The sequence below is a fragment of the Triturus cristatus genome, chromosome 9 (assembly GCF_964204655.1).
Source record: "Triturus cristatus chromosome 9, aTriCri1.1, whole genome shotgun sequence".
NCBI lineage: Eukaryota > Metazoa > Chordata > Amphibia > Caudata > Salamandridae > Triturus > Triturus cristatus.
In genome coordinates this window covers 239,674,987-239,697,851 of record NC_140592.1, presented here as the reverse complement: position 1 = coordinate 239,697,851, position 22,865 = coordinate 239,674,987, and the positions used below count along the sequence as shown (strand labels likewise).

Below are 22,865 nucleotides of genomic sequence, written 5' to 3'. Positions count from 1 at the left end.
ATGCTTGATTATTGTGGCATGCAAGAGGTATCCCGACTTTCAACAGGGGCGTAATGCAAACTGATGGGCCCCCTGCGTAATGTAAGGGGGGCTCCTGAATCTCCCATGTCTCACAGACATTCATGGACCTTGACATGAATGTGGGCCCCTAGACAGGTTGAGGGGGCCCCTTAGGGGGTATGGGCCCCCTGCCCAACAGTGGGTGAAGGGGCTTTTGTTATGCCCCTAACTTTCACTGACAAGCGGCTTTCCTCCCCTGCTTCCTCCTCCCTTCCTGGATCGCTTCTCTATGACAACACCGGGCACATCCATTTCACAAACAAGCCATATCACTGGCCCAATTCTTTTAACTCTTAGACCCTGATTATGAGTTGGTCGTTATATTCTGACCCGTGTGTAAACTCTTGTTTACGCACGGGTTGGAATTATGAGTTGGTAGGTATTTAACACATAAGTTATCGGATGCATTAAATACTTCAACTTTTGTTAAATTTCAGCAGAACAAAGCAGCCAGAATTTAACGGGGGAGAAGCATATAGTATTTACTGTATCATGCAAATTTTGGTGTGTTGAACACCAAAATCCGCATGCTATTCTCCAACAACTCATGGTAGGCATTATTTATCGCACCTGATAATCATACCTTGTGGTATCGTAATTCATGAGGTGCGTTAAATAGCACCTAAACCCCTAATCAGGACCTTAGGGTGCAAAATATTGATTGGTTCCTGCATTTGAAGGAGTTCTGTTCTTTTCACATAGGATGGGCCAAATAATCCTTTAAAGATTTAAAGGGAAGGGTACCTTACAGATGGTCACTAGGGCCATTCTGGCAATGTAGAGCTTAAAATATTTAAGCTAAGTCGTCATGACACACTATCTTCAAACATCCACAAGCTATAAATCAAGAAAGGATAACAGCAGCAGCTCAGATAACTACTCGAACTGCTTGGGTATCTCAAGCTGCTCTGGACACACCTGAAAAGACATTTGAAGGCCATTCTAATCTACAGAACAAACCAAGATATTTCCTAATGCTTCCCCCTACAGGCCTACCGACCCTCAATTGGCAAATGAAGATAAATATCTTCTAAAGTGTGCAAACGAACTGAAGTATTCCATATGGAATCAACAATGAGGACACTACCATACAAATGTAATATTCCTTAAACCAGGATTTAAATGGCAGTTCAGCTCTCATCTGTCTGATTCCTGAGTAACCTTATAAACTTTGCATAAAACTGAACAACTGTAAACTTTGGTTGTATAACTAGACATTCATTGAGTAAAAAACACTGCTGCAACCCAAACATATTTTTTACTACTAAGTGATAGTATCTTGATATAAAAATGCAGATCTTAGTTGTTAATGGTGAGATTGCAAGAAAAAGCCACGCTGCTCTTCTGAGCAATTGTTAAATGAAAGAAGTGCTGGAACGTCTTGGTTCTAGTGTGTAGTTAAAAGCATTCAAACCTTCTCTTTATGAGTTTTTATCAATAAACTAACTTCTAGCCACAGTACCCATCAAATGATGGGCCTGGATGTCACCACCACTAAATACTGGTTTAAATTTAACATTTTGATTTGTTCCATGCCATGTCGTCTTTCTACTACAGGATGTATCACGGATAAGCTCCAGTGTACCACCTAGCCCTATCATGGCGGAAAATATCTGGAACAGAGTAAACCTTTTTGAGATAATATTCTTGTCTATCACATGGCATGTTACATTCTTCAAGTGTGGAGATTGCCAGCTACCTGCTCTTTTATCTGTCCGCCCAATGCATTGCTGGGATCTAGGTCCTGAAGAATGCCTCTTGATCCCTTAGTGGTCAGTCACAGAAAGTTAAAACGCGATGATCCCCACCTAGGGTAGAAATGATTACCTATTGTCTTAATGTACCTTTGAGCATCCCCAATAAAACCATGAGTGGTTCAACCACAAACTCATGTTAACTCACTCTTCTTGTGATACCTCCACTTCCCCTTAGTATTAGGGTTCAGGTCATTATATTTACAGATCACCAATCCCCTGAAATAGACCTTCATATCCCGTACCAATAACTCCATCCCTGTAGCCCACTAAAGGAACTCCCTATGCTTTGACGTGAAGCTGTCCGTGTCCCATGATACTACATATTGATAAGCAGTAGGCCCACTGATAAGGCATGCTAGTTAAACCTGTTGCCCTTTAAAATAAATCTCTTTTCTGTTTCTACTCACAGAGAGCCTAACAAGCAACATTGGTAATTGATCTAGATGATTACTTATGCCCACAAAGAGTTATGCCAGTTTTTGTGAATAAACCTCATGGCTCCTGGAAAGGTGTATTTGATGTAGAGATAGTAGAGACAATCAAGAGCCATCACCAAATACCATGTCTGCAATTATATTAATAATCTAAAATATGGTAGCATATTTTAGGAATGATCCATAGGCTGGGGAAAGAAAATCACCTTAACTTAAGGATCAATTTGAAATTATTCTAAAATTAAGAGAGTTACCTTCTTTTAGCCAAAAGGGACAGGGTAGATCAGACAATCTTAAAAACAAATTCCCTTTTGTGCTATCACTGAAAGATGTACTATATAATATTATAATACTCGATATTATTAATCGATCACTATCTCCTGTTCTTATTCAAAAATATTTATTAATCGCCATGTATAATGAGTATTTATATATTGTTTAAAAATGTATAAACATACACTTTTGACAAACATTGACCATCCTATACAAATTCACAGAAATTCATCAACCGAGCTTTACATACTAAATATTATTGCAATATGTCAATTATCCATAGATTATAAGAAGAGCTTCATTGGAATAAAAACAAATACAATCAAAACAAATACTAATCCTTTAAAAGTTAAAACGTTATCATATTAGTCACCAGTCCTAATTCTTTATTTTCCTTAACGAAAATAAGGAAATAGAACTGGTGACAAATATCTTTAAAGAAAATAAAGAAATAAGACTGGTGACTAATATGGTAAAGTTTCAACTTTACATTACAAGTCCTCAGGAGGTTCCATATCATATATATGGTGAAATAGTTTTCATGGAAGGCTGAGAGCCCCATTATGTCCAGTGGTTACTCAAAGTCGGAAAGTGTCAGAGAGAGGATGTGCTATCGTAAAGAAGCTTTGGAAAGCCAATTGGTCTGGCTTTCACGTGAAAAGCATGCATACACAGGCATGCACAAATGCTGTCGTGGTGGTAACTGCTCAAACTCCAGTTCTGACAAAACATTGAAAAATCCTATTGAGGGTAAAAAAAAGATTTATTTTCGTATACAGTGCATGCATGAGATAAAGAATTAGATGTGTGATTGAGGGTTTTATTAGATTTAAAATAGACCCTTGTGCATATTGGTGAAAGCGCTCCATATGAGGCACAGTTATATATCACACAGAGGTGGGTGAGTCACTGAAAGCTCGAGCCAGGCTCGAGCCTGAAGCATGGCTCTGGCTCAGTTCGATATCCTGTTGGAACCTCGAGCCCATAACAAGCCGAGCTTTCATGTGGCTTCTGCCTGCTTAACTGCTTCTACCCAGGGTGTGGCGTTATGGTCAGAGCTGCTGACTGGGGAACCAGGATCGAGTTTAGGCTCAACATCTTGTAATTCTGGACAAATTATTTAATCTGCCCGTGCCTATATACAACGCATGTGACCTTCTGTAACGTAACTGGGCCTTCTGTAGAGCGCTCGACCTTGGGCCGAGTTTGCTACATTTAAAAACTGCATTAAGAGGTAAAAACAAAGCCTTAACCTAAGGAAAGACAAATAGATACTTATTTAGTGTCTGGTTTGTACAAAGTGAAAGCAGAAAACCCTAGAAAATCGGAGCTTCCCAACTTAAATTGTGTGACCTTAGGAAAACCTTTTATTTTACTAACACACTTTTTTCTTCATTATCAGGTATGAAAGCATTTGCAAATATGCGAGTTCAGAATGCCAGTTGTAAAAAGCTATCGCTTTTAAAGTACTTCTCAATGCCACATGTTAAAGAAAGACACTTAAAAAAAAAAAAAATTGAGAAGACTTTATCAGATTTTTCAGGATGTTTATTCTATGATTTACATTGCAAACATTTTCAGAGCCCGGCTTGTGCACAGGCTTTAAGAACCGAGCCAGACCCTTGGCTCTGGCTCTCTCTGTTAATTTGTTGGCTCACCCACCTCTACCAAGAGCTAAGGTGAGACATTAATACTCCTCTGGATGGAGCCAAAGCCCACTCTATGTATATTTTATAGAAATGGTCACAATATCAGACCTGCAAATTCACACGGTGCCACCGTGTGTTGCATGATATCAGCTCCCTTTACACAGTCACCCGATGAAGTACCAATACCATACAGTGGCAGGCACAGCAAGCTGGAAACCCCTGCACTCAGTGGGTTTCTAACTGGGGCGGCTACTCCACTATGGCGTAGGAGCGTCGCCCCACTGCTTTTAAGCAGTGCACGGCATAGTAAAGGAAACATAAATTAATAATAACTTTGAGTTATTATCATTTTATGTTTCCTTTGCGGGCAGGTGGGAGAGCGGGGCTGCTCTGCTCTCAGAGCAGGGGTGGGGAGGAGGGTTTTGCCCACTCCTAAGTGCGCAATGACTGTTTGGTCGGCCCTCTTGGGCTGCCCAAACCAGTCAAGCACACTTTCCCCATTCTCCATGCAGGCTGCATTGCAGGCTGTGTGGAGAACATGCCCCGGCCCCCATTCCCCGGTTGAGCGTAAAACCAGGACGCTCTAAATCATTTGGTCTGGGAGCCTGGGCGCTGACCAATCACAACGCTACATTGCTGTGTTGTGATTGGTCAGGGGAGCCTGGCTGTGCATCCTGTGTCTCAGTCCGACGAGGAGAGTAGAAGCAGAGACAGCCTCAGCAACACTTTTCTTTTGAGTGGGAGGGAGTGGATGAGGGAAAAAGTGCCTCTCAGGAAGCTCTCATCATCAAGCCCTGCCCTTCCACAGCCACGCCCCTTTCTGACATGGTGAATATGAAGTTGACATGATTGCAGTATGTATTAAATCCAAGCAGCACATGTTGACCCAGACCTAAAAAACATAACATTCAAAGAAGGAGCGTGTAAAGCATTGAACCTCTTTGAGGAGTGTTTGAAAAACACAGGAATGAATGTCTAATGGCTGAAGATAGGTACAGTTGAACAACAGAAAGAGGGAGCAACAGCAAAGCTGGCCAACGGCTATTTTAGATTGTTTTTGATAAAAATGGAAAAGTGCAGAGTGTATTTGCATATGACAGGTATGTATCATGGCACAGAAAATCAAAAAAACACAAACGGAATTCACCCAGATTAAATTGCAGGAGTTCTGACTCGTTAAATTATTTCTAATAAACACTTTTTTGTTCTTTATGTGAGAGAGGGGATCTCACTGGCCCATCAGAATATGTTAGGTACGGGGACAGTTTCTCTACGTGCTGAAAAAATAACACCAACCTCTTGTTTTCACAATGAATAACTTCAGATCCATTGTCTGTTTACATATAAATAGGCGTGGCATTCATTCGACTAATGTGCACATGGAAATGAGTAGTGTAGTGCACCAGAAGGCAGCACGCGCCATGCAGTATTCTTGCGCCACCACCAACCCCGTCACCAGGATTCCAAAGTTGGCAGTCAGAGTCTCATCAGGTAAACCCTACCATTAGGCCGTCTGTTGTGGCAGCACGTGAATGCTGTTGTGATAATATTGACGTTTGTGGGCGTGCCCCCGTCACGTGCCCTCTTCCACGTTTCTTTCATTACTGAAGGGAAGTTAAGCAATGAGTCGGACTGGTATCTGGGCGAGTCAGAGGGACATCTCCACACTCAGCCCTGAACAGCTTCCTGCAGAAGAGGAACATGTGGAAAGAACACCATGCCAGGCACGTGGGTCACCGACAGGAAGTGGTTACAAGGTCATTGCTCGAGAAGGAAAAATATTCCACCCACCACAATGGTAGGATTCCAGGCGGATGACTCGCACTATATTTTGATTAAGAAATTTCACTGTGGGAATTCCACCTGTTTAGCTCAAAAACCTTATGGAGCTTCAAGGGAATATGTATTTAATTCAATTTAATTTCACAGTTTTGTAAAGCATGAATCAGGCCTCATGGGCGTGGAACCGCTGTATAAAGGTAGCACATTATAGTAAGAGGATTTGCATACGTACAACACGGTCGCAATCTTTGCAACAGGGAAGTCCTTTTAAAAAGAGCTGTAATGGGGGATGGATTCAGTACAAGAGGGCGGGCGTTCTCTTGCGTCACTCCTAAAGTGTGCAATGGCCTCCCACTCCACATCAGAGACTCCACCTCTCTCTTGAAATCCACAAGAAGCTGAAGACCTGGCTTTTCAATCAACCAACCTACCATAGGCCGTGCAAGGTACACACACCAGCTCAGCTCATGAATAGCCTTGGGCGGTGATAGCGCACTTTACAACTACACATAACATCAATTAACATAGTGCATTATACAGGCAGTGTACGGTTTTAGCGAAACCTATCAAGAGCTTTGTTACGACACAGGGCAATAAGTATACACTGTAATATTCAAGTATGATGTTGCCCTATTTATAGAGCACATTTACAGCACGTTCGAGTCTCAGGGATGCATGTCACTCTATTCGGTGTGAAATCAACAGCGATTCTTCATATTTCATCTATGCTCTTTGATATTAAAGAATATATCAATGCTTAAACTTTTCCCCCCAAAAGACATTAACCCCCTTAGAATAAAAAATCGCATGTCCATCCCTCTGAGATGTCAGTTAGGGAAAACCTTTGTCTCTCAGACCAGATGCCCTGAATATGTACCAAGTGTTCACGTGCCATGTCTGGCATCTTCACTAAGCTTTGACTTTTAGCCAGAAGCACATTGTATGCTGGGAGTTTCTAGTGTGATACATATTCAGGGAAACAGAAACAGGACATTCTAGGATACTTATTCTAGTGGGATAAAAAAAACTCAGGAGTGTCTGCAGGTGTTACACAGGCCGCAGGGCCTTTTTTTTCCCATACAGGGAGCAGCGGAAGAAACACACATTTTTAATGACGTTGACAGCACTTTGTGGCAGCTCTCAAGACTTGTTCAACCACACTAGATAACAGCTGGGGGCTGGAACAAGCCCAGAGTGCACCCATCTGGGTTTCTTCTAATTGGCCTGGGAAGAGAGAGCGCATGGTACTATATTTTTTTTATGAAATCTGCGTGCAAGTGGAAGCAGTATCCAAAAGCAAAAGCCCACCTCCTTACTCTAGAACAATGCCTTAATCAAGCATTGGCAAAGCCAGTATGTGTGATGTTTGCACTGCGCGCTATTGGCTTTGCCTATGCTTGTTTGTGTAATGCAGACAAAACATCTGAAAAGGAATGCTACAAAAAGGCATGCTTCCTTTTTTGAAGCATCCATGGTTTCAGATGTTTTGTCATTGCTTGTTTACCAGTGCTAACAGCTAACGCAGCTTCCAAGCTGTAAAATAGGCCCTCGTGCGTTCCAAATGAGGTGGAAAGACACATCCAAACAGCCAACAGAAAACGGTTACCAAAATATTCCTGTCAGCTGATCCAAGACGTGATTTACCATATTACAAACCAACGGATATAGGTTTCAAGATTTAAAAAAAAGCCAATAGCCTATGGAGACTAGCGCAAACCACTTTTAATATACAGTACACTTTGCTAGCCATGAATGGTGCAAGCCCCCTACATCTCGAGTGTAAAAATTGGATTGATAAACAGGGAATCACTAGAATCATACTTCTAATAAACTGCCAACTATTGCTTTCTGCGATCATCTTTTTTAAAATTATTTTCCGGCATTTTATTAAATATTTACCAAGGTGTCATAATTTGCACCAAAACAGTTGTGTCAACAGAGCCGTGTTTACAAGTCATAACTAAAACCAGAATAAATTACCCATTAGAACGCTGTCTCCTCCACCATCTTCCTGCCAGGACTCCAGAAGATGCCTAGCTGTGACAGAACTTAGACCACGGCTGTCTCCTCCACCATCTCCTGCCAGGACTCCAGAAGATGCCTAGCTGTGACAGAACTTAGACCACGGCTGTCTCCTCTACCATCCTCCTGCCAGGACTCCAGAAGATGCCTAGCTTTGACAGAACTTAGACCACGGCTGTCTCCTCCACCATCTCCTGCCAGGACTCCAGAAGATGCCTAGCTGTGACAGAACTTAGACCACGGCTGTCTCCTCTACCATCCTCCTGCCAGGACTCCAGAAGATGCCTAGCTTTGACAGAACTTAGACCACGGCTGTCTCCTCCACCATCTCCTGCCAGGACTCCAGAAGATGCCTAGCTTTGACAGAACTTAGACCACGGCTGTCTCCTCCACCATCTCCTGCCAGGACTCCAGAAGATGCCTAGCTTTGACAGAACTTAGACCACGGCTGTCTCCTCTACCATCCTCCTGCCAGGACTCCAGAAGATGCCTAGCTTTGACAGAACTTAGACCACCGATCTACATTGCAGCCTCATCCTGAATGGGATGGTTGCTCCCAGGCACAGGCAAAGGTTTGTTGCCTGCTGAGCCACAGACCACCTTATTAATGTGGCCAGTGAAGGCAGGGGTGTAGCAAGGGTACCACCGGCCCTGGTAAGAGCAAGGAAAATGACCCCTCTGACAGTTGCTGGAGTAGTAAATGCAACAATCATGAGGTTCAATGCCGCCCCCCCAACCGCAGGGCTCTGGGCCCCGGTGCCACTGCACCTGCTGAACCAAATGGTAGACACGCCATGAGAAAATGGTTAACTTTTCTTGGATTGCATTTGTTTTGTGTTTAAGAGGGAGCATGCATAGCACTTTGGGTGAGTTGTCACTACTCCTTTGTATATGGGTAGCTTCTGTGTGTAGTAGCAGAGTGCGCAAAAACTACAATGGACTGGGATGTGGCCCAGAGTAATTACCAGTGGCAGAGATTAATTCAAGCATTCTATTCATTACTTTTCGTTCTTCTCAGACCCACCCTTATGCCTTTTGTCAACATTTACTGTCTCTATGGAAGAAGCCACTATTGGATTACCCACCCTTTTGGGGATTTTGTGAACAAAATCCAGCAACGTGAGCAAATGCCACCTACACACAATCAGTGGCACTTTAAAAAAAAAGATAAATAATATATATGAATATAATATATAGAGTATACTAATGACAAACTTTACTATGATTTATATCACTCCTTTACTGCATCAGCAACAAGCAGGCAGCATTTTAGTTGTTTTATTGCATTTTTCAGTTTTGTTTGAATAGCTTGAACAGTGAAACTACTTGAGACCAAGTAAGGCCAAACACTTGTAAGATTTTTAGGATGATCAATGGATACATAAATAAGCAGCATACAAAATCATAGCACATATATTTATTGTCTAGGGATATTCTTGAAATTCTGATATGAAGCTGGCCCTTCTGGACCTACTTTGGACACCCCTGTTTTTTTTGGTTGCTAGAGGTTAATCTCTGCAAAGAAAATGACGTGTTCTATAACTATGAAAATCTGCCCCTTTGTGTTTTCAGCGAGTGTATTGCTGTCTTCCATGCCTATCTGTTTTTGGATGTTTCTATGACCCCCACAATCCCTAGATCAGAAATCTGATTCAGGAAATTGTTTGATGAGAGGGCACTCCCAGCTGCAAGTAGTACATTAGAATAGTCCACATATGTGCATGGTTACTTAAACTACTGTACATGTTTACATATAACGGCACATTCAGCACACAGACAAGATGCCCCCGTCAAGCTCTCCCTCTCAACACCTGCTTCCACTTTAAGAAGATAAGGAGGTGCTTTTATCTATTTCGCTTAGATTTGGAGTACAAGCATTGAAATCAGAGAGAAATCGGGTCAGTTTCAAGAGTAAGGAGATTGCTGGTTAATAAACTACCCTGCCTCAAACTCAAAGTAAGGTTATAGGCTAGCATGTTTGTTAAAAGATCCTGACTCGCTGATTAGAAAACCTTTATTTGGGGGAGAAATTGTGGTCTTCGCCAACTACAAAACTAGAGTTAACCACTAGTTAAATGTTTGCAATCAGATACCAAGCATTGTTTGCTGATGAAACAACAATACACCTGAGAGACACCCATGTAATGAATCACCCGCTTTGGAGCACTGAACTCTTCACCTGTGAAAGCTAAAATGGAGGACCGCACCCTACTTTTAACAACAAGGCTTGCAACACTAGGGAACTAGGTGGGATCTCTAAATTACAGAAATGTAACTTTTCCTGCCGCTTTGTTTGTATTATTTCTGTCTTGTATTTGTTTCTCTTTTTTCTAAGGAATTTACTGCAATAATGACACCTGTGGGTGTAGCAGTGAATTCCTTTATGAATCATGTTACATCTTTAAGCAACGGTTTACTTCTTAAGGAGCTATGCAGCAAATAGCACAAAACCAAAAATGGACTGGTCAACAAAAAGTAGTGCACGACCATAAAAATTAGATATCCAGTTGTACATTCTACACCTGCTTCCCTTGTCGTTGCAATGTCCAGTTGCAAGGAAAAGCCCAAAACACTAAACAAGCCGCAAATGAATATGTTCTCCAGTAAATTTCTCCATGAAACAGATTTTACCCGCTTATTCTGCAGCGGCTCTGAACTGAGCAAGCGTACACCAGAGATTTACTCACAAGTGCAGACTTGTCTCACGCCTCTCTTGCTCTGTGCACAAATCCCACAATTCCACCGCACAGCAGTGTATCCATTACCCACCACTAGAAGTAATACTTGGCGTGCTGCTGCTCCATCTGAGGTACAACCATATAAGACCCAGTGCCCGCTCTATAAGATGACACCCGCAGAATAGATAGGTCAACATAGAAAATGACGTTACTCTACGTGACCCACTTGGATCTTGGCCAGTAGATGGTCCTTGACTATGGAGATGGGCCAAGCACATACGACCAATGGGCCGATTCACAAAAGCATTTGTGAGTACGGAAACTGGTGCTATGGAGCACTCTTTTGCATATTCTTACATATGGTGTCATCCAACGCAGTATTTTGGTTCTGAGAGTGCTTTTAAGGTAGTGGAGCAAGCACCTTGATCTCAATCGGTGTCCAGTGTACCTCATTTCCTCAGATAAGGTCCGCATTCACAAGGTGATTGACAAGTTAATACAGTACATTTATGGAACTGGTGGCAGGATTCGTCCCAGCATCGGTTCACAATAACCACAAAAGGGTGTTCAGCATGCATATCAGATCAATTCTGCCTCTTGGTCTGCATCTCCAAACATCTTGCTCTTTCATAAATTTCCCTTTCCAAATGTATAATTGTAAAAAACACACCTTCTCGTGGTCAGCATATCATTTGCAGTTCGATATTAATGAGAAATGGGCTTATAATTGCTTTTCTGGTGTATGTGGTGTCCTCCCTTTACAACCTGGCTCCGCCCACCGACATTTATGACTGGCTAGATGGTCCAGGAAGCTACCATGTATCACAATCATGCACTGAGGAGGGGTGGGAGGTCATCATCCTGTTTACCGGAGGATTTACAGGACCATGTGACACTACCTGCTTGCCCCTTCCTCGGGAGACTGTACCATGCATCCCACTCCCGCGCCACATGTGGTCCACTGTCCGTCCCGACCGCACCCCTGGTGTACCTTCATCTATGTCTCTCTGTATGTGATAAACACCCCGTGTGAAGACCCACGCCAGGATGCCACGCTACCCTTTCCTTCAAATACAGCTCTGCTCTGTACATGACCAATCATCGATCAATATTTAATTCTGAGATGGAACACCAGCCTTAAAATGATAACTAACCAGGTGCATTTAAACAGCAGCCACCCAAAAACACACATACTCACATATCTTGCAACCATATTGTTATGCAACAAAAGCAAATTTGATCACACTGTACAAAATACAGATGCTACACTGTATTTTTATGGGTCATACCCACTTATAAATGTTATCAATGTCTATCTCTTTATATTGTTCACTCCTACCACATTCAGCCAATAACCTGTATCCCTGGGAGCAAGTGTAATAAACTGCTTTAACAGAAGTGAGCCTCCAACCGTGTGCATGTGTGGTGGAAGCGGCCAAAGGCTGCAGCACTTACATGTAGTATGTTTTGGCATTTCTGATGCGCAAACCTAGTTAGTTAGCACTGGAGCGCTATATACACTGCATGACTCAGCGGGGAACCATTTCCTGGCACTGTACTAGTTCCCTGTGATGGGGCGGGCCGAAGCCTCCACCACTCACTCCCCAGGTATACCCATTATCTGAACGAGTAAAACACATTTATTTTAATATACCTCCTCACCACTGGAGTGGACAACAAAAATTGGCGCCATTTGTTGAAGGAGTTAAACATATTCACTTTTATATCAGCGGTGTAAGCCACATTTGGTTGATGAGTGACAATTGAACAGCTACCACATATTATTGTGCGTGGAGCCCTGAAGTGGATAATCCTAAAACTGGCATGGGGTGCTGAGTGTGCACCCCACAGTCGAAAGGCCTCGAGGGAATCGGAGATGTTCAAGGAGGCCAGTGTCAGTGAGACAGGACGGGAAAGAGCCAGTCAGATTCCAGGAAGCTAAGAATTTGCCTGAGCCTGACCCAGCCCTGCCAGCTTGCCAGGGCATTTTCCTGCAGCCAGGCCTGTCCTCACTCGACCGTCCCCTGCCAATGAAGAAATTGTTCTTGGCCTTAAAGACCTGGCTTTTTCGTAGTCCTTCAGTATGAGCATGTTCCCTTTCTCTCGTCCTCTTATGGTTTGCATCTAGCGCCTTGACGCCCTTGGGCTAAGTTCGCGCTTTTATAAATTTAATTTCATTCATTCATTCGTTTTTCTTTTCGCTCTACCACTAAAACTTGACCACGTGACTCAGGGAGTAGCACGAGAGTGACGTGAAGGGGCAGAACTTACAGGTGGGGGCTGTACAGTCCACCCCAGCATGCACAGCGCCCTCTGCAGGGCGATGCAGCACACAGCCGGCCCAGTCTACGCACCCAACAGCTGCACAAAGCCGTGTCTGTGAGGTGTTTACTCTGGAGAACTACAGCTGGGTGCCTCTTGTCTGGCAAACTGTGCCACCGTGTGATTTAATGCTCCTATTCCAAGAGCTTAACCAGCACACTAGAATCCCAAAACACACGGCTCCAGACGGCATGAAGTCCCCCATTCATTACTGGGACACACAGCCGCATAATGAAAAGCGATTAAAGGTGAACGCACAGTTAGGCGTGTGTGTGGAACACAGCAGCCACACAGGTAGAGGCTGGAAGACTGCGAAACACATTCCTTTTTGTCCCTCAGTGACGCAGACGGACACCGCCTATCTTCTCAGAAATACCCACTCTACATTTTCAAGAGTTGATTGTTTTACAAGCCCGCCCCGAGGCTCTACACACACATTATTATTTTCCGAAGCCACGCAAAAGGCGTAAGCCCTTGCGGGGAGGAGGTCTAGGAATGGACAGGGTGTGCGCCGGTCCAGTGAACAGTCACTACTTATCTGCTCAAACTCTGCGTTTTCATTGGGCATTGAGTCGACCACGTGACCGGGGTTTTCTCTAAGGATCCCCCAGGGAATAAAGCCATGTCAGCCCAGCTGCAAAAATGATTACCCAAACAGACCTTTTGGCCAGTCCCAACATTCCTTGAATGTCAATGTTTTAAGTATGAGAGCAGGCCACATCCCTAGCATCATCTTCCTGCTTCAGGGATCAGGTTTGCCTCCCACTGCTGGCAGGCTGACAGCGCACACTGTTCCCGAATCCGATACACACTTTCGGTGACTGCTTACAATGCTCTGTGATAAAGCCGCATTCAGTTTCACGGCACCTTTCTAAGCACTGCAGGCATTAAAGAAACCTCCTCGCGGCAAGATATCTGACACTCGTGTGATGACTGACAGCGCAGACAGCGTCGGCTCATCTATGCATGTGAGCATGAATACAAATCACTATAAAGATATGGTTTTGTTATGCCCATGATCTACTCTTATCCTACATCTGGCATGAGTAGCTCGCCCAGTTCCACGCTGTGCTTTGCATTCTGGGATTTGTAGTCCATTATAATGAAAACGAAGGCACTTTTGTTTTTATGAGGCTAGTAAAATTCACCGCAGATGTCTGCGTTTGACCTTGTGGTTACAGGTTCAAATCCTACTTGTTATACTTGACCTTTCATCCTTGAAAGGTCGATACTATGAATATCATTTACATCCTCATTCTAAGTGTCGGGAAAAATTGGGTGCAAACTGTGTGCGCGCCTGATTTCCAGCTATGGGTTGTGCACACATTGTAATCAGTTTCTGCAAATGCCCATTCCTCCACCTAACAGGTGCGTAAAGGGAAGCAATAATTGTCTAGTGTCAGGGCAATGAATGCACTTAGCGCCTTGGGGCCCTCACGGGTGCGTAGTAGCGCTATACAAACTCCTGATTGAATGACTGCTTCACATTAAGTTAATGTCACCTAAATGATTCGTTCCTGTGTAATTTCCTTGCGTCATAAATGATCCTGCGTGTTTAAAATTATCCCATTCAGTTTCAATAGTCAATTTACAACAGTTTTCTTTGTTTTATCTGCTATAACCTGAAATAGCATCGAATTCAATGAATGCAAAGGTATCATAACTGGACGAGCTTTAACAACCAGACAATTAATTATCACATAACTTATTAAATAGTGACGCCTATTGCGCCTACAAACTGGAAATGGCGGTATGAAGCGCTATCCAAAAGAAAGCTGGTGTATATCACAAGAAAAAAAATCTGTTAGACTCCACACATATCTAAAGACAGACACCTGTCAACGTCATTCTCAAAGACGTGACAGGTGTTCTATCGCGGGAGGGGCAGTGTGAGGGGTACTTACCCGGTCGTCCCGGTCAGTGCTGGGGATCCGGTTCAGCAGTGGTGGTCGATCCTCTGAACCGTGCTAGCCGTCCATTGGTCTATTCCTGTCCTCGCGGCGGCCGGCACAGTTCCCCTTGGCAGCCGGAGGGAGCAGTGAGTGAAATGTCAGCTTCCTCACCCGGAGGTATCTGCCTCTTCCTCACACTGTGACTCCTGCAGGGCGGGCCCGGCTGCCAGCCTCGGACAGGGACGGGTTAAGGTGCACCACGCTCCTCCGGCACCACACACAGGCAGGGCTTTACCTCCCAGACACCCTCAAAGCCTCCTCCTGCAGGTCCACAGATCCGCGGATCAGACGAGTGTCAGCACATTGGATCTTACCTCCCGAGGCCGGGTGGCTTAACAAGGTGTGCGGTGGGGCAGAGAGGAGGCCCGGGCCCTCCCCTCGGTGCTGCCACGTCCAGGACCGAGGACGCCTGTCACATTACCTGCACCCAGCGACCCTCGCAGGACACGCCGCTCCGGCCTGGAGTCCGAACTCTACATTCCGCAGACGTCAGATGGGACACTTCAGCCCGCGGCCGCCGCTGCTGCTGCCCCCCCATCCGAAGGGCTGTGTCAATAAATAATAAAACTCTTTCGTTTAACTCTCCGGGTCGGCTGATGGCGGCTCTCGGGTTTCTGCCTTCTTGGGTTACCGTGCATACCATCAGTGCTTTGTTTCACAGAGGGGAACCAGCTTCCACCCTCTGGAAAGTCCACGCTCACATGTGCCTTTTTTAAATTAATAGTTTCACTACCTTACTGGAAAAAAAGCAGAACGTGCAGAGAGAGGGGGCGGCCCGGCCCGCCAAAGCCGCCCTCCAGATGGAGATCGGTGTCTGAGGAGCGAGGCCTCTGCGCGCGGCGGTAATCTGGTAAACTGTAATTCTGAGGAGATTATGTTACTGTTTGAGGCAGGGGTGACTGGAGGCAACATGGCGCATTAAAAGAAAATCATTGCACGCATGAAGTTGTATTCTTGTTGTATGGTGAAGACAAGCGGCCGTGCGGGTAGTCACAGGGGCCTGTGTTCCAGAAGCTTCCGTACTTCTGACTAAGATCGTTGAGTCTGCCCGTGACCCAGTGGTTTAGCCCCAAAGACTGTTTGTGTAAGATTATCCAGGCTTTACTGTTCGCTACAATAAGAAACAGATCTGTCTGCGCGAGCATTCCCCGGGAAGCCCCCCTGTTTTTCATCGTCCAAAAAGAAACACGACCTTTCATTCTTTTTATTTATTTTTTGCTCGGTCACCTGTGGTTATTTCAATTCGTAAATATTTCCCAACATGTAAAGTATTTCAGCCACCTGTGGCGTCGAACAGAAACAAATAAACCCGTTTAAGTACTTTCAACACAAAGCCCTCCTTCTGCACATTCTTGAAGGATTTCAACCGCCGATTTCATGCATAGGTATGCAGCAGCTAGACAGTGCGTCAAGGGCCCTTGTGCAAGGAAGGAACTGCCCCCCCCCCCCCCCCCCCGCTGTTGTTTCCATGACGAACACCAGCAATTATCAGGGGTCAACGGGCGTCTCACGCCTCTGGGCCCTGGAGCCACAGCACGTGCTGCACCAATGGAAGCCATGTTCCTATAGGCTCGCAGACAGGCAACGACCACATTTTGAAGAATAATGTCGCTTTACATGTGACTACCGGTCAAATATGGACACCTCAAAGGTAGCCTACAATCATTGACGTGTTTCACCCTCTTTGATGCCAATCAGTCTAATATTTGTGATACTTTAAGAATAATGAAAGTAAAAGTGGAAAGCTAATACCAAACAACCTCTATAAAAGGGTGACTAACATCATGGGGGATAAATATCCGTGTAATGAACAAGAGAAAAGGTCACTAGTGTTACTCAGTTAAAATGTGCACTGCTAGAGCTCCACGAGGCATATTTTGGGGGAGTTTTCTCCACGAAGGGCTGCTAATGCTTTATATGATGTGTGTAGGTGATCACAGGCATCAGTCTTTTCTAATGCAAATAAGACATTTTTTCACACATTTTTGCTACTTTTTGAACCTTCCCGTTCAGTCATTGCTATGCTATGTTATGGAGACGTGTAGAGCTCACTTACACCCGCGAGGGTATCCTGTAGCTGAGCAGGTATGAGCCTAGCCACACCTAGGGCCTTTTGAGACTACTTGAAAAGCCATCTTCTTGCGGAATTCAAAAGCGAGGAGGGGCTCTCCTGTGTACCGACAGGTCCTCTTCGGGCACAGACAGGCACCACGGCAGATGCGCTGGACACCGTAGGCGGGTGTAAGTTAACAGATTTCTTTGAATGAGTTCAGAAGTTCTCTGCTTTGGAATTCAAAGGATGGATCCATGTGACCTGAATGTATGGCATGGACTGCTTGTGACTCATGGGTGATGGATCACTCCTCTGACAGGAAGAAGGTCCTTATGTAAAAGTTGACTCAGCCTGGCCGCACACGGAGAGCCTTGTTCCACTGCAGGTGCAGACACCTTCCATACAGGATAATTTGAAATCGCACGTCAGAGGGAAGTGAAAGGAGTCTACTGAAGAGGCTCTTCCGTGGTGGAACGGAGACAAGAGAACCGTTGTGGCTTAACACAAATTAGCATTACACATCATAAGCCTTTTCTGTGTAAATATGAGTAGCGACAGGTGAACCTTTAAAGCTGAGCTGAATTTTATGGAGTGAGTGAAGCGCACATTCGTCACTTCCCAGGGAAAGGTTTATGAAGGTTCTAATCAGCGATTCAATTTTTAAATGCAGGCACAATTTTCAAATAATTTGGATTAATACCCACGGGCTTTACAAGCAGTTCTTAATGGGCAGGTATAAAATAGTCCAATTCGTTCTTAGCATGCCCAACAAGTACAAACTTCCTAAAGGTGTTGCAGTTTCACTGCCGAAACCTGGTGGCAAAGCATGTTTTTCTGTTACATTCCCACAACAGTTGGCAAAAGCCATAGGTTTTACAGGCAGTTAATCTAATATTATGCAGTTTGACAAGGCCTATCATTTCACATCCTTTAATTTTCCTATTTTTTTTCCTTTATAAATATATCTTCTGTCATATCTTATAACAAAAAATCTGCTTGGCAGGAAAATTATATCAGGATCTCAGTCAGTAGATAGCTGGGCAGAGAGAACAACACTAGGTTCTCCAAAATACATTTATGAATAGACCCCGAAGGCACTAAAGTTAATAGTCAGGGTACAGAGGTCTTACTGGCTCAGACAGGAGACATATCAATAAGCTTTACACCAATGTTAGAGGAGCATGTCTCCATCTCAGACACCAGCAGTAATGATGTCATAATATGTTTAATCAATATAGATGATGAACTGCCTCCAATACAATGATTAATACAATAACAGTCATAAGCAGAAAGTGCCCTCTAACACAAACATTTTTAAAATCAGCAAAATATAGGCTCAGCACAGCATGATTTATCACATAAACACCAGTTTTACACAGATTATGGGTATGCTCAAATTTTCTTGCCTACATCCACTTGTCAATTTCTAAAAATACACACCATTTAGAACAAAAATACAAGCTTTTCTTTAGGGCAAGTTAACTCAATGTCGGAACAAAGGGTTGCCTTTTTCTAAAAATCATCGAATTATCAGTAATTTGTTCTATATTAAATCCACAACTTTGGTCCCCAAATACCAGTTTGTCAATTTAAACAAGTACTTACATTTGCTGCTGTCATACAGGGCCTGCCTCACATACTCATGAATCACAATCAAATGTCATCGATGCCCACCATATGCACGTGTTGGCTACCAAATGTATGTCCGATATGCCCACCCTTTATCAGCAATCTCATCAGAAGCAATAGTTGTCCACTGCATGCTAGAGGCATCACACAGCCTAGGATGACTGTCATATGCCAAGGAGGTCAACTCATAATGTCAATGATGCCCACAATACACCACACAGTAGCACCACCATGCCCAAAGTGCCCACCAGTCACCAAGGGGGTGCATCTTACGTCAGGGCTGCTAAAACACCTGTGATGTTTGTAATATGCCAAAGATGGCCTTCGATGAGCACAATATGCTTATAAAAGGACCACATTAACCCCTTCCCTGCGGGGGTAATTCCCCCGCGGTGCAGGGGGATGGGGGGGCCGCGGCGCCGCTGTGCTCGTGACGAGCTCGGCTCGTCATGACCCCGCCCACTGATTAATTCTCCCGCACAGGCGGGGAATTAATCACGCGTGGGCGGGCCGCGGCTGTTATGACGAGCTGAGCTCGCCATGAGCACAGCTCCACTGTGACTCTTGACGAGCTGAGCTCGTCATGAGCACTCAACGGGTTAAAATGGAGGATGCCCTCAAGATGCCAAAGGGAGGAGGCTCTTACCTGAACCACAATAATTATAATAAGGAATTGAATTAAAATTTCACATTAAAGGATCCTGCTAGCAAGACTCACAATACACGAAATATTTAAAACTAATTGGAATTGCCGTGTTCTGATTTGGGGTAAGAAGCTGAAAGAGGGCTGTCATGCTCGGCTAAATTCCTTAGGAGGCTCATTATACAAAAAAATACTGGGGTTCCCAATTTACATATTTTCAAAATATATATTTTATGAACTGTAGTGGGAGTTAATTATAATACAATTACAATATTGATGAAAGACGAGGACGATATGAACTCCATTTTAGTTTCCTTTAAATAACACACATCATTTATAAATCTACAATTGGCCTACGCCCATTTTAATTAGTTTTGCTCGATCACTTTTGCTTTTGTACCAGATGGTGAAGGGAGTTGACATTCTGAAGGTGTGAGCATGTGTGACACATTTCGTCGTATGTGTGACAACTTGATGAAGTGAACAAACATGCAGCCAAATAATTACAACAGTTTGGTGTTTTTTCTGACATAAAAGTTGAACAAACAATATAGCTGACAATAGTTTCACCCAGACAAGCTTGCTCAGGCTAAAAGATGTACAGAAAGGCTTAGTTTAATGATGAACATGCTGTATTAATTATATGTTAACAGTAGGTCCGAAATTGTTTCTTTTTAAATAGAATTTTATTCACATTTCAAATAATACAAACATATCCCAAATGAGTTTGTCAGGAGATACATGTAAAAACAAGTAATTACATCTACATTTGGTAACAATGCATCACTGCATATCAAAGAAAACAACGCTACTAAGACTAGACAGTAACTCCCTCTCCTTTCCCCCCACCCCCTTATTGAAAACCCCGGGTCCCTAACCTGTTAATTAAAAAATCACAGAACTTTTTCAAGCCTGGGGGCATAGAAAAGAATGGTATGACAGAGCGTCACTGCACCTTCCACACCAAGGTACGTATGTTCAAATTTGCTGCTACGTGCATCCATCCCAAGTGATATCATCCATGTCAGGTTCCCTAAGACAGTCCTGTAAATGATCCCAAGCTTTAGCCCTATTCATTAATCCCCTACCTTTCCTTATTTCTAACAGTACACTCTCATAGCCTGCCCACTGGATCAATTTCTCCCTCCATTTCTCAAACCTAGGGGCCCTAGTGGCTTTCCAGAGCATGGTAATCTCACACCTAGCTTGGACCAGAGCCAGCTCTATGAACCCTTTAGTATTCTTGTGTTTCACAGGTCTGGGGAATCCCCCCGGGAGTCATGTCAGGGGTGCACAGTCAATTGATCTCTGTGTCACCTCATTAACACAAGTCACTATTTCCGTCCAAAAATCCTCCAATAGGGGGCAGGACCACACCATATGAAGCATCTCCGCTCCTTGTTCTCCGCATTGAGGGCAAGCCGCATCAGCAGCATGGAAGATCCAAGAAATTTTTACCGGGGTTAGATACACCCTATGCAGATAATAAAAGTTAATCAGCTTAAATCTAGCATTTCTAAATATTGTTTAGGTGCAGGCAAGTAGCTTGGCCCAATCTGCTTCTGTAATAGGAAGTACAAGATCTTCCGCATTTTTTGCGAAGCCCTACTAAGGGTGTAACAATATCATGCTGTACCACATCACTGCCCTAATGCGGCCCTACGTGGTACACTGTGCCTGGCAAGCTCTGTGTTGCTGGGGCTCCTCCAAGCCCATGCCCCAAAGAAGACACACCTTGGCAACTACCACCCAATGTAGTAGAAACTGACTCAATCGGGGTATTAAAAGTAGTTGAAAATCTTAAAACGTTAGACGTTCCACATCTCTGTAATGGTCCACAATATGATGTGCCCTATAGGCAAACTATCCCACCAGGCCCCTCAATCCCTTGCTCTGTATAATATGCTCCAGACCCCTCAGCTGGAAATCCGGGCGTAGGGCAGGAGAACACGGGTGCGATGGAGGGCACGACACCAGCAGTGTAGGACGACTTGCAGTGCACAGGGAATCTCCTGAGAGGGTCTCCTCGGAGTTAGAAGAATGCGGTACAATACACAGGGATTTGGCATTAATCCCACATTCGCCTCCTCAGCAGGTCTTTGTGAATGGCTCTATTGGGCAAATCACTGCAATTGCGCCACCAAAAAGTAGGCCTCAAAATCTGGACCAGATAATCCCTCATAGTTGTGGAGCGTTGTAATTTAGATCACGCCACTCTACACTTACCTGTTCCCCATATGAAACTGATCAACAATGAGTCAAGTTCACGGTAAAAGCTAAGGGGAATCACTATAGGCAGCTTAGAGAAGAAGTATATTAATTGGGGGAGTGCCACCATCTTTGCTGCCGCTATAGGGCCCACCACAGATAGTGGCAGGGTCTTCCAGAAGTCCACACACATGTGAAGACTCCCACACCAATGTTACCCTCTAAGGGGCAGAGGGCTCATGATAAATTCCAACCCCAAGATACTTTCATAAACATGTCCCCTCCCAGGCAAGTCTCCCAAGATCCTGAGGTAGGGGCGCCTCTTTGAGCAGCGGGAACAATGAGACTTACTCCAGTTAATGCAGGGGCCAAAGCACTCAAGAAGGCTGATCACGTGAGGTAAATTCTCATTTTAATTCATCTACAATAAATATATTTAAGATATAAAAAACATGAGAACCACAGTTCTTTATAAAACAAAAATGTTGTTAAAGTAGTGAGTTTCTGTGGCAGAAACGAGAAGGAGGAGGAATGTGGAGGGTTGAGGGAGGTCTTTTCCCAATAAAATTAAAAGGTGGAGAAAAGGTAGTGGAACTGGAGGGGTTGCTCATAAGGAGTGCCATTAAAATGGAGGAGGATTAGAAGTGAAGGGAAAAGCTACCCTAGACGAAATGGTTGGTTTCCTTAGCTAGGTGAATGCTATTGTACGTGAAAAATATGTCAAAAGCCATTTGACGATAACAGATCATTGGAACGGGTTTGATTAGATTTTTTTTCACAGCATTCACATACATTCAAAATAATGACACTATGCTGGTTGTTGATTGTATTCGTGCTCTGATAGTGGTCTCTGTATTAGTATCGGATCATTTAAATTTCCAAATGATGCTAACACTTATAGGCGAAGTGATTGTTTACAATATAACTTTCAGGCATGCATCCATGATTGCGTATGATAAAATTGAACAAAGCGAATTCATAATTAATGTTGTAATATTATAGTGTTAGCATAAATTGAATATTCTGTTCCTAAATACAGCTTTAACGCTGGTAAGGGAACTCTATAGTGAGTTTCCTCAATGTTCAATAGTTCAGCATTCCTTGTTTGTTTCAGAGTCACACTATCTAAATTCTGTTCATGATTAGAATTGATCTAACTAGAAAAATGCAGTATATATTTAAAGCAAATCACTATCAAATGGAAATCACATTTTTGTCATTCACTAGAATGTGGATGTAGGGCACATAGCATGATAGCAACCATGTCTATGCATCAAGAAGCAGACTGCAAACAGACACTGGACAGACAGAATTGTACTAGATTGTCTGAGCATAACCCCTGTCAGCCATTATGCTGCCATATTTAATTCACCACACTCTTGATAGCTCGGTTGATTAGGCCC

General features: G+C 43.8%; 1 protein-coding gene and 1 long non-coding RNA gene across 9 annotated transcripts in view; one reads left to right on the top strand and one right to left on the bottom strand.

The window, feature by feature from the left end:
- IQSEC1 (IQ motif and Sec7 domain ArfGEF 1) overlaps positions 1–22,865 on the bottom strand; it is a 787,671-nt gene that overhangs the window by 390,543 nt on the left and 374,263 nt on the right. For 2 of the 8 annotated variants that reach the window (XM_085624833.1, XM_085624835.1), the window contains exon 1: positions 14,882–16,254. The exons of the other annotated variants lie outside the window; for them this stretch is intronic. The gene's annotated coding sequence lies outside the window, so the exon portion shown is untranslated. Of the gene's footprint in view, positions 1–14,881; positions 16,255–22,865 lie in introns of those variants that run through there. 8 annotated transcript variants of the gene reach the window in all.
- LOC146797672 (uncharacterized) overlaps positions 5,798–22,865 on the top strand; it is a 118,788-nt gene continuing 101,720 nt past the window's right edge. Inside the window, exon 1 of the long non-coding RNA XR_014968515.1 lies at positions 5,798–5,971. This is a non-coding gene — a long non-coding RNA (uncharacterized LOC146797672). The remainder of the gene's footprint in view (positions 5,972–22,865) is intronic.